The sequence below is a fragment of the Pteropus vampyrus genome, unplaced genomic scaffold, assembly GCF_000151845.1.
Source record: "Pteropus vampyrus isolate Shadow unplaced genomic scaffold, Pvam_2.0 Scaffold116, whole genome shotgun sequence".
Classification (NCBI taxonomy): domain Eukaryota; kingdom Metazoa; phylum Chordata; class Mammalia; order Chiroptera; family Pteropodidae; genus Pteropus; species Pteropus vampyrus.
The window spans coordinates 3,211,937-3,225,024 of NW_011888897.1; positions in this window are offsets into that span (position 1 = coordinate 3,211,937).

A 13,088-nucleotide genomic window follows, 5' to 3' on the forward strand; every position below is an offset into this window, starting at 1 on the left:
GGCTTCACAGGGCGGTGGGAACAGGACTGGGCACAGAAGCACAGTGCCTGGGGAGTGGCTTACATAGTGGCTTGACGGGAAAGGAAATTGGAGGACAGGTATGAAGCCATGTGACAATCCAGATGAACTATAAATAAAGTGGCAGGAATGAGAAAAACTTGAACTTCATAAAAAAAAAAAAAAGGCAGGCAAGATTTCTTTTTACTTTTAAAGACACGTGGAGACCACGTGAGGACAACAGACCCTGCAGGTGACCAGGAAAGTGCTTAGTGTGAAGAGTCAGTCAAAGGCACCTGACCAGTGAGTTAGGGAGCAGCCAGCCTGGGCCTTCAGTTTTCTGCTATAGACACATTTCCAGCTCCTAGTGACTCCACCAAAGAGCCTCAGAGAAAGCTGGGAACGATTCCCTGCTTCCATATTACAGAGGGAAAGACTAAGGCTCAGAGAAAGGGCCTGCCCAGGCCCACCCAGGATGTTAGAGGTGGAGTCCGGGAGAGAACTCAGACTCTAGTCCAGGGCTCTCCTAATCCTCTATGTCACTAGGAGTCAGGATAGTCCTCACAGCCTGGAAAGTCCTCACAGCGTGAGGAGACAGGGATGTCCGCATTCTCCAAAGACCTGTTAATTCGGCCACCAGTGCCATGGCAGTGGGACCACCGCAGCCTGTTTCTCCATCTCCCCAAATATCTTGGTCTGGAAAGTCTGTCTCACTGAAACGACTCTCCCTTCTTCTCATTTGATTCTTGCCTGAACAAGAGCTCATATCATTAAAAACGAACAATGCCCAGCCTTAGCCAAATCCTCAAAGAGAAGGAACTTGACCCTCTCCTGGCTGGAAAGCATTTTTTTTTTTTTTCAAAGAAAGGATTACGAGTTGTAACAAAGCATTTGCCCAGCCTGGGAAGGGCCACTCTTCCCCAGAGGCATGCTGCTGCTTGCCCCTAACTCCTTAAGAAGGCAATTTCTTAATCTCCTCCATGGTGTCAGCATCATCTGTGACCCAAAGAGCTGACTCCCACCTCTCAGGCTTAACTGCATCTTGAAAGGAAGGTAAGAATGATTCCCTGCGTTAGTCCTTCTGGGTGGTCCAGCAGGCACTGTCCCCAGGGAGGCCTGTGAGAAGATCTAAGCCCCTGAGCAGTTGAGGTGCCCAAAGCCACCGAGACATTTCACAGGATCAAAGTGTAAAAGCAGTTTCTATCACCTAGCCTATGTTCACCCACACATGACAGTTAGGCAGGGCCCTGAGAACACCGTGAAGGCCAGGGATTAGGCAGAGACACAGCCTTGCGGGCCCACCGGTTTGGGGAGTTCATCACCATGCTAGCCTGTCTCTAAGGAGCACATGATCCCTGGAAGAAGCACACTCACAACAGCGCCATAGAAACGATACCATCCAGACAGAAGCAAAAGCCTGAGTGAGGAAAAGAAATACTCAACCCCTCCAAGCCTCCAACCCGCTAAGGTAGACAGAACACAGAAACTGGACTGAAGAGTCCCCAGCTTCTTTTTTCTCAATACCTTTCTATAAAACCTTGCTCACTGACTCAAGAGACTTCACACTCTCTCCTGCTCTTGCCAAAACTGCCCCCTGGAATGCATATGATTAAGTCATTTATACTAAGCTACAATTTTTGTGGCAACTCCTCACAGGCCTACTTATACTATGACAGGGAATAAAATTCAAGGTGCTGACCTCTGTGTAGAATGCATCAGAGCTGGGCGATACCTCTGGGGAGACAGATATTAGATATCAAGAATATCTAATACCATGATAGAGCGAAAAGGGCACAGAAGTGAGCGGCAGGATACTTGGGTTCTAGAAGGGTTCTGCTGCTTACTTACTGGCCGACCCTGACTAAATCATCTAAACTCTTTGGACTTCCATTTCCTCCTTTGAGAAATGGGCATAATAGTCCCAACTTCCCCCCATGGTTATCAGGGTGAAAAGAGATAAAGTCTACTAAGCACATAGCACTTCCTCCGCATCTGACAAGTCATAAGTACGTAATAGATCTATATGTTTATTACTTCATTCCTTTACTCAATTGTTCACAAAATCCCTTCATGAGGCATCCACCTCATCCACCTGCAGGAGGTCCTTGAATCCGAACCTCGGCCTTTAGCATCCACACAGCTTCTTGTCTAGAATCAGTCCTTAGCACCCAGCTCTTTAGAAACCCGGAAATCATTTGTCAGAGACCAAGCTGTTTAGAGGATTTGCTGGAAAAGGATGGGGGAGCCTGTACCAGATTAATCTCATTTAGGTCTTGTCTCTGGGCAACTGAGAAAACTGTTTTTAGTTTCTTCCAAACAAGCTTCCTGCTGAGTGTCCCCTGGGACCTGACACTGGCTCTGCTTATGCTTCTGCCTTGGGAGAGACTGAGCCCCAGGAGGGTTGAGCAGAAGGCCACCCATTGCACAGCCTGGGGATGAGGGATGAAGCCCTCCAAAGGCTGCAGCAGAAGGTAGGGCTGGGACAGACATGGGGGACAAAGAGAGGAGATTGGGTTGGATCAGATTTGAACCCAAGCTTTGCCATTCGCTTAGTTCTGGGTGGTCTTGAGAAATTTTCTTGAACCTTTTTGGTTTTCTCATTTCAAACTACGAATGATAATATGCCTGAGATGCCCAGTATGGTAGTCTGTAGCTATTATTTTTGTAATTATTGTTACTATCCTTAGAAGTTTACAGGAAGTCAGTGAGCCCACTCGGGGAAGCTGGAGGTCACCTATGAGCCTCAAGGGGACCAGCGAGGCTCAGACACCTCCTCAATATTTCCTTTAACTCTGGGCTGGAATTTCTCATTAAGATTCAACCTTAAAGTTTAAACTCTGACTTCCCTTGGAGCGCACACACTCTGACACCCCTCAGTCCTAAGGATGGCAGTACCCATCTGCCAGGGGGATAGACAAGAAGTCTTTAGGAACCCACAGAGAGATTTCGAGAAAAATTAAAAAGGCAAAAACCACATTTCTCCATTATCCTAGTTTTCCCTTAGCACCAGAGTCATCAAGTGATTTGTCTCCCCGCAAAGCTAAAATATACTCAAAAGGCCCCTCCCCTTTCCCAAGACCCAGGTATCTTAAAAAGAAAACTAAGAGACAGCAAAAGAGGGAAGCCTAGGAAAATCCATTTGCCACCAAATCCAGATCTCGACTTTCTCACTGTGTCTAAAATTGATTTCTCTGTCATCTGAGGCAGGTGAATATTTTCATAGTCATTTTATCCTATTCCTGGCTTCTGAGCTCTTGGAGATTTGCAAAACTCTTTCATTTATGTCTTTTCATTGGATCATCATCCCAGGTCTTACCAAATAGACAGTGAAAGGAAGGAGATGCAAATACAGGTTACTTTTTCTCCAGGTCCCATGTTCTATGCCAGTGCTCTGAGACAAGTGAAAAATTGAGGGGCCATTATCTTTGCAGCATCATATAAAAAAGTAGCAGGGGAGGCGGATCCACAGGGCCATGCATGAGTCCTCCTGGGCGTCATTAGCATGCAGCCTGCATTCTTAAGACAGCCCAGGGTTCAGTCTGTCAGTGAGTGATCTATGATGTGTCACTTGTGCCATTAACAGGCATTTTCTATTTTGGCATTCTCAGCACATTTAGCTCTTCTTCCACAAGAGCACTGCTCTGTCCTCCATTAATAACCACTTTCAAACCCTTTTGGTCCCCACCTAGGCAGTTCTCTCATGCCTTCTTCGCAGACCAAGGCTGGAATCTGTAGCTATAGATGATGATGAAGACATTCTCTGCCCCGAGGCTCTTCTGTGACCTAAAAAGCACAGGACAAGGGGAGACTGCCCTACATATTGTGGGTTTTCAATAAATATCTATCAATAGGTAAATTAATTAAAGGTAGCCATGAAAAAGGACTTCTCTATTGCAGAAGTTATCTATTGATTAAAAAAGGTGGTGTCAGCTCTCTGGAAGACAACTGATAGCAAAGAATGAGGAACAAGAAAAGGATGAAGATGGTACAAGCCCTGCCTCGTTGGTGTTCATGTTTAGCAAAGGTGGGAAGATCTGTACCACAACATGTAGTAGAGGGTCCCAAAGGGGACTTCTTCTACACACTCATGGAGGATTTCAGGCATGACAAGACCTGTTGGGACATTTCAGAGCATGTTAGACAAAAATACGAAAATCTCCCTTACTTTACATGTTCTTGCCAATTTAAACACATTATCTGTTTCCCCCCCGCTCAAGAATTCCCAGTGGTTATGAGGGGAAGTTTTAGCTACTCCCCCATGTGAGTTGCTATCTTATGATCCATGCTCCAGCTCCATTAGCTTTTTCATTCTACTAGCAATGGAGTGTGAAAATCTAGGGAAAAGGGATCCATAAACAAAACTCTTCTTGATTAATAAAGCCCTGGATTTCTTCCCAAATGGACTTTCAAGTAACAATCAGATTCAGTCCTCCCCTTGGCATTCAAAGCCCTCTGCAATCTAACTCCATCATACTTATCCAACCTTAGGTCTCATTTCTCTCCCAGAGAAAGATAACAATAAGAGTGTGTCTTCATTTCTTCCCTTGGGCTATTTCCCATGCCTCGAATGCTTTCTCCTCTTCTCAGCTCCCTCCAGGCCAACCAGAAGTCAGTCCATCTTCTCTGGAGAACGTTCCCCCACTACCCTAGCCCACATTCTTCCTTTTAATAAGTCTCTGTAGCTCAAATGTCACACTGTCATGAGTTGACAGAGATCGCATGGCCTCTCTCCTTATATCCCATATGTTGCCTAGCATGGTGCTCAGCACTAAAGAGCAACTCGACTATGCTGAGACCCAACACAAAGGGCTGGCTAATGAATGCCACACATTGCTAACTGGTAAACCACAGACTCTCTGTTGGTGGCCTAGGAAAGAGAAATAGAACCGGGGGAGGAGAAGAACTAGAAGGAGAGAGCAGAAATAAGGCCTAAAATATTCACCTAAATGTTCTTTGTACTAACAGTTGAGAAGCAGTAGCCAAGACCAGCTCTGGCCATTCCAGGAGCCCTCAGTGCTACGGGAAAGCAGCTCTAATGGAGATCTGCAGGTAAGAGCTCGCTCAGTCATCCTGCTTTTCTAGCAGAAGGTATCAGTGCCACCCTGTGGCATTCCACTGGACCTTCCTGTGAAATGGCCAGATATTTTCTTTGAAACAACCACTTAAAAAAAAAAAAAAAAAAAAAAGGAATCTATAGACCAGGAGGGAAATAGCAAAGCCAATTTGGAACCAACTTTGGCCAAGAAAATGGCGCGATCTAGCTTTAATGTGATTAAATCAAATTACTTCCAAGAGGAGATGGAATTATGACAGCAACTTCTTTGGGGGCAGGCTGGGATTTATTCTCTTTTGGAGAGCCAAGACCGGATTTAGCTTTTCATGAGCCTGGGGCAGCAAAGATATGGGGAGCTCCGGAATGTTATTCTTTCACAGAGAAACATTTCAACCAAAGAAGAAAACTCAATTAGGAAGAGCAAATGAAAGAGCAGAGAGCAGAGTTTACAGGATAACCTGCGGTAAATGGATGTGGGCTCTAATATTTTGGAAGCAAGGGATAAATGCAAGAGTGAGAAGACACTTCTCCGGTGGTCAGCCTAGTAATTTCATGGTTCTGCAAACAAATGGAACAACATCGTGCTTGTAAGCTTGTATGTGGGGGGCCTGCAGGAATATTTGGTGACCTATGTGACATTTTAGTGATACGTTCAATTCATACTGAAAGCATACAATATCCACCTAAAACAGCTTCCTTTTTTAAGCATTGATTACGTTCTTGGTACTAGCTCAAGATCTTTACATTTATTAGCCATAAATAGATCATCCTTATAACAATTCAGTGAGCTAGGTATTATGTCCATTTTACAGGTGAAGAAACAGGATCAGAGACACCAAGTTTGCCTAAGAGCAATGAGCTTGTAAGAGGCAAAGTCAGAATTCAAACCTCTATGACTCCACAGCCTCTGATCCAGTATGTGGGACCACACTGAGACAGGTTCAAAGCCTGGGGGCTCTCGCACTCTGGTTGTACTGCCTCCTGCTGTGCATTCGACTTCACTGTAATAATTTATTTTCTGCCAGACACTGAGTATCCTGAAGTCACTGTATCCTCAGCACTCAGCGAGATGATTACTCTCTTAAGTCAGGTTCCACAGAAGCAGACTCTGAGTGGAGGATATAGGTGCTAGTGCTTAAGGATGTGCTCCCAGGAGATACTGAGAAGGGAAGGGGGCAAGCAGGACAGAAGATGAGAAAAAGCCAAGCATGGCTATGATTGATTGCAGGTGAAGCCCCAGCTTCAGTTTGATCGTGCAGAAATCTCTGGAATATAAATTACAACTCAGAATATGTCCGCCCTAGAGGCAAAGGAGCTATAAGCCACCCTGGGAGGAGGGTTTGGGAAGAATGGTACACTTATGGGACTTTCCAATTCTTGCTGCACAAGCAGCTCTGGTAGCCCAAGGACAGTCCTCTGAAGCAGGACACAGCTGCAAGCCATTAGCAGAAAAGCACTCAGAAGCTGTGGGATGGGTATGCAGATATGAGATGTCTGCTACAATCATGGTCAACAGACTTCAGAATCTGGATTGAAAGCCTCATGTTGAGCACTGGAGTCAAGGAATCAGAGAGTTCTGGGGCAAGAACCTGAGTCACAGTGCAGCTGAATGAAGGACTATCCATTTACGCCTGCAGGAAACCAGCTGCCATAGCCATGCTGGAACATAATGCAGATCAGGGGCTATGTGGCAGGGCACAAGAGGTGTCAAAACCACATGCTGTAGTTTATTTGTGAATCTAGGCCTCTACATCAGTGTCCAGAGTTCACTGTTGATGGGAAGAAGAAGGGAGACCTTGACACAGGGATGTTCCATAGACCTGGAAGGGGCTCAAGGGGATGACCAAGTGGAGAAAGGAGCTAGCTCTTTTGAATGTAGAGATCATGATTTGATGACTCCGCCACTAAATGACTATTCAGAGGCCTGAGGGCCTTGAGAAATCCATGGATGACATGCCCTAACTGAATCTCCAGACTAAGAAACAGCCCCATTCTATGGAAGCGGACCATTTTCTCTCCCATCTATGAACTCGTTGTTCCAATTGTGACAAGAATGGGCTAGGAACAGGGTGGCAGCCTTGTGAAAAAGGTAAGGACAGCCTATATTCTCAGTCAAGCCCATGTAGATTGGCTCAGTTTTCTCAAATACAAGGAGATGGAAATGGGCAGGGAGGTGGCTCTGGCGAACAGGGAATGGACAGAGAGAGGAGGTCAGAAAAGATGCGAACAAAGGCGATAGAGGGGGTCTCTTTGGCTGAGAGAGAGGAGGACAAGGATGCTGACGCCAGGTCTCCTGGGGCAGTGGGTGGGTGAGGGGTTTACAAACCCTCTGAAAGAGAGCCATTCTGTCCCCTTTACCTAACAGCTTTACCTCCCAGCAGGGGCCTGGCAGCATTCCAGCTACTGTCTTTTTTTTCTGGCATCATTAGCTTACATCAATTGCCTTCTTCCTCTAGGACTTGAACTGGGAAACTCCCCGAACAAAGACACTTGTGCCTGATCTCAGGTTCTGCCAGCATTACAGTTGGCCCACCTGGTGTTTTATCCTCAACCCACTCCATTTATTTTTCTAAACATATCCACTCACAGTTAGCTTTGATGCTTCTTCCTCCCTATCTCCCAAGACTAATCACCAGCTCCCCTGTTTCTTCCTTTAAAGTATCTCTTCTGTTTTATTTACCTTCTTGGGCCACATAACAGTATAGAAAAAACACGGGTGTGTGTTCCAAAGATTTCTGCTCAAATACCAGCCTTTCCACCTGCTGGCCTTGTGAGATTGCTTCCTCCTCTCCTTCCTCCTCCCCCACCCTCCCCCACCAGCTCCTATCCTCCACCACCTGGACTGCATGGCCCTCAACTCAGGATCTACCCGCCAGAGGGGCTGCGTGCACACTTCCTGCCCTGCTCTCCACACTTTCCACCCAGGTGAAATGCTCACAGTTACCAATCTAGGGCTGGCTTCTTCCCCAACAGAATCCATGAGAAGTTCTGGTCCTGAGACAGTATCTGACCCAAAGTAAAGCTGTTGTGTTTGTTCTTGGAGTTTTAGATATAGGCCCCTGACCCGTCTGCAGCCCCTTGCTGAATGAGGCCGAGTGAAACAAAATGGGCACTTTAGTACCACTGAATGTTTACATATAAATGAATGCCAAAGAGGGTACAGCTGTTAGCATTATGCATGTATCAGCAAAATGATCGAAGAGGGGTGAAGAGCCAGGAAAAGAGAACTATGGCAATGGGTATGGGTTCTAAAATATAGTGTATTCATAGAAAATCTGAGGTCTGGTAAGGCCAATAGATGAGGAAACTTTTCCATTGAAAAGATAATTTGATACTTAGGGTTCCCAGTCCACAGGGAACCACGAGGTCAGTCAGGAGGCAGAGGGAGAGGGGGAGACTGTGGACAAGAGCCTTATTGTGGTTTCTGTGGGAAGAAATGGACAAAGTAGGGTAAGCAGGCTGAAGACTGGCTAGTTTGAATAGTTAGTGGGCTCTGAGACATAGGCACTGTCCCATTATCTGGTACCTGGCACTAGGATGATTAGGGCAGGTAGATAGTGACCCAGAATGGAAGTGTTTGTTTATATTTGAAAATCACACTCACAGGGAAGTGGTTTACTATCTCTAGAAACTGGTTAGCCCTGTGAGGGACATTCTCTTCAGTGTCAGCAAGGTTCCAGATATCAGAGCATCAGAATACAGAAAACAAAAGACATGGTTAATACAGCACAGTCGGTAAAGAAAGAAATGAGGCTACTGCTGGGAACTGCTTGTAGCAAGCCTGTTTGTCCTGTGTAGAGTACGGTTCTGTCCCAAGGGAAGCTAAAGTAAGTTAAACATCTCCTTGAGCTTGTCATTCTGGGGAAAAAGAAATACCATGAGGGTTATTCCAATGAAAGCCTTTGTAATTCACACAAACCTGTGAAACATAATCCCCCTTGTTAATACTTAGTACTCATTAATCAACTTGGTCCAAACAAAGAATTTTAATTGTCAAGGAAATTTTAACCTGGACTCTGAATAACGAATATGTGAATGATGGCTCCTTTTTAGCCTAAACTGGCTTTTAAATTTAACACTGAGAAACCTTGGGGGGCAAGTATGAGTACTGACAGTATGTTGGGAATAAATGTCTTTTTTCAAAATAACAGATCTATGTCAATAGCACATCCCCCTCCCAACTAACAAACTCCAATAAGAACTGAATGGATGCCAGACACTCCACTTGGTCCTTGTTCCCTGCTGTTTCTGCATGCAGGACTCAAAGGGAAGGAAGCAAGACAGGGTACCACATGCAATGTGCAAATGCAGTACAAACACACGGAACTATGTGTGTGCATTATATTTAAACACTAAGTAGAAATAAGATTGTTTGAAGGGTTACAGGGCTACCTTGTTCACACAGAGGAATTCACAAGTGATGCAGCAGTCTGTTCTCTGAAGATGCAGAGAACGGAAGGGCATCTCGCTTTTAGGAAAGTCATACATTTGCTTCTTGAACCACCACTTCTCAGGATAGAAGCCTCCTCTCTTTTGCTCCATGACCAGGTAGTTGGTCAGTTAATGAAAAGAGCTGGTTCAAATGGGCAATCAATATAGAATATGCATATGATAGATCTTTTAATTCAAACATGCATGTATGTTTATTATAAAACTTTATATATAGAACCAAGGCTACAGGCTCAGGATATATATCTGAAAATACCTGTTTCTGTCTTTCTCGCTTTTTTTTTTTTTGCAAAAACCACACTCTTAATGCATCTTAGACAATTTCCAGTTTCAATTTCTTCAAAGTAGAATAAGACCTTTCACATGTGAAGTATCTGAGTCCAGAAACCAAGATCTTTGTAACTTTTGTTTCGATCTTTTCTATTTGTCTCATCCATATCTGACATCGATTCTTTTTAGTTAATCACTTCTATTGAGATATTCTGGAATGTCCAATCTAGTTTTCGCAAAAGCTCTGATTCTTTTTATATTTATAATTTAAGCAGTTTGATACTACATTAAATTAATTAATTGCAAAAACAAGTACAATTGCATAAGCCAGTGTGATAACAAATGTGACTGACTCTTGGTAGACCCGCCACCCACCTAGAGGCAGCAGAAGTGTGCAAGTGGGTGAGGAAGTACCCCCCCTCCGCCCCGCCGCCCCCAGCCTGCAGCATATGGTGGACACAACACCGGGCAGCAGGTAACTCCCAAAAGTGAAGACTGACTCAGAGGGCTTCTCTGGTATTTCCTGATCTCTCTTCTTCTTTTGCTTTCATGTTAACATACTTTATTCGAGTATACTCAACATACCTTAAAATGTACAAGTGTTAAGTGTATATAGCTCAATATACTCATCAACTACCACCCAGGCCAAAAGGAAGAACACATCCATCACTCCACAAAGTTCCCTTTTCCGACCTTCCGGACAATCCCTGCTTCCCCAATGACAATCGCTGTTCTGATTTCTATCACCATGAATTAGTTTTACCTGTTCTTAAACTTTACATAAAAGAAATCACCTGAACTTTTTGTCTGGTTTCTTTCCCATAACATGATGTTTTCAGATTAATCCATGTTGTTGCAAATATCAGTCGTTTGGGTTTTGTTTTTAATTGCCGAGATCTATTTTATTCTTATCCTCTTAATTGAGTTTATTATCTATCACTGAAGTTGAGAAGGAGAGAAAGGGTAAAATGAGAAGCCAGTTCCCCTACGATCCTTTTAGCTATTGTGCAACTCTACTGGCTGCACTCAGCAGGAATGTGTTCACCCAAAGATCCAAAGGATTATCTCCTCCAACAGCTAGTGCACTGACAGATCAAAATCTAAAGCGAGAGGCATTATCTGAATGTTTGAGAATCCACAAACTTATTTAGTTAGGCCTCTCTTTGCCTCCATCCCACTCCCACAGACGTGGAAGCACAGCATGTAAAAGTAATCTTACTAGTAAGATACTTGTAAAAGTATCTTAGCCCATCACAAGACTGGTAATTCGCTTTGGCTTCTCAAAGCCACCAGCCCATCTCCAATATCTACCAGTGATAGTGGTGGGTACTTACTAATCAACCTTTACAAATCTGCCCAAGTAACCCTAAGAGTTTCAGTTTGCCTATATCACCAAATGAGTCTTTCGTGGGTAGATTTGAATATTCAAATATTTACTTTGGAAATATTTTGTGATAATATAATTCATTAAACCTACTTTAGGATATGCTAAAACTATAAAAGAAGACTAGCCCTCTTCCTCTCCTGAGTTCAGTGCTTTTGAGAATCTCATCTCTACATCAGGAAGCATTGATGGCCCAGGGCCAAGTCCATTTGGCAACTCCTGAGGCTCTACTCAGCATGACTGACAAGGCCAGTGGTTGTTGAGAGGTACAAGGAGCAAAAGGGAGGGTGGAGCTCAGATTGTTCATGCTGGGCAGTTGGCAAAGCCATACTCTCGAGGCTGGGACAATGCTCCTTGATAGATAGAGACAGCGAGCAAGGCAGGGATAGAGTCTGCTGGCAGGTCTGATCCATCCATCACTGCTTGGGTTGGCTTGTACTAACTGTCTAAAAATCATGAGGCTGGTGTCTGGCAGAACACCTTTGATGAGCAAAGGTAGAGTTCGCACTGAGATTTTGGTCATATGCCTCAGCTTTTTTATTGACAGGGGTAGGGAGGATAAGCAAGAAGGCTCAGAAAGGAAAAAATGAACATTGGGAAGCAAGCTCTCTGCCTCTCTTGTCAGGCTGTCTGGACACTTCACTCTCTCACTTCCATAAAAGAAATGAAATCTTTATCTGCTCTGATGCAGACAGGGAAACTGAATTTTCTGTTTAAGAATCTGCTGATTGAGCTCAACCACTGGAATGTTGACTTGCAGCTCTGTGAATTCTCCAAAAGCTAGAGATTACTCTCAGCTTGGTTCTACTCCTTTCTCAGTGGAGATCTGAGTTCCATAGATGGAGCGCAGGGTCGAGAGCTAGGACTCACGGCTCTAACTCACAGCTGACACATTTTGTGCTATCAACAAGGCAGTCGAGGTTCTCAGATGCCAGGTCCTGCTTCTGAGCAGGAAGAACTGTCCTCCCCCATTGTAGAGATGTGCCTTCAGAAGGTGTGTTAGAAGCATCCCTGCAAAGTGCTTAGAGACCTGGGGATGATAATTAAAATACAAAGGGAAAGCTCTGCTAATAAACTCACAACATATTTTTGAGCTTATTCTAATGTAAAAACCCAAATGCTCTAACAGGGGCCTAACAAGGAGGCTCAAGGGATGCAATGAGCAGGCCAGGGGACCAAAATGGCAAGATGGAGTCTCTCCGGGAGGCCATATGTGGGAGGAGGACCTGCCTGTGCCATTCATCTCTGCCCAGCTGTCAGGTATGGGTAAAACCGACAGGAGGTTCCCTTCAATGGTCAGCATTCATTGCTTACATGAAGCCAGCTGGTCACCCCCACCCATGTGGGAAGAACTGGAGGGTTGGAGAAACCCGATTCTGGACAAGGACACCTTTAGGTTTCTTCTTAGATTCGTTTGAAGAAGAGGACCGGGACTGAGGTAAAAATGATCTCAGGTCTAGGGAAAATTTTAAAGTGGGAAATGTTCTCTCCATTTCAGTGAGGTGGGCACAAAAGGAAGCCACTGGACAGTCCAAAAAAAAAAAAGACCACAGCATTGGTCTGGAGAACTGTGGACCTTATGGCAGGTATGACAATCTCACCTACAGTCACAAAGAACAAAAGCCTCAGATTCTCTCAGAGCCCCACTTTCAAAGAGAAGCTCTTTGACGTACCTTCTTTTATCACAGAACATGCCTTCAGCCTCTCTGCTCACAAGATCTACCCCGGGCCGGCAGCCCCTGAGAGCACAGTCATCCCCACGCGGTCCTAAGTCTTCCCCCTCTGCTATCTCTTCTGTTTCCCAATCACTGAGCTTCCCCTTTATACTCCACTTCACTGGATCCTACTTTCCACATCCATTTTCCAAACCAATGCTTATGGCCTATGTATAGTCCTGCTCATCCTTAAAATCGGGACCAAAGGCCCACTCTTCTA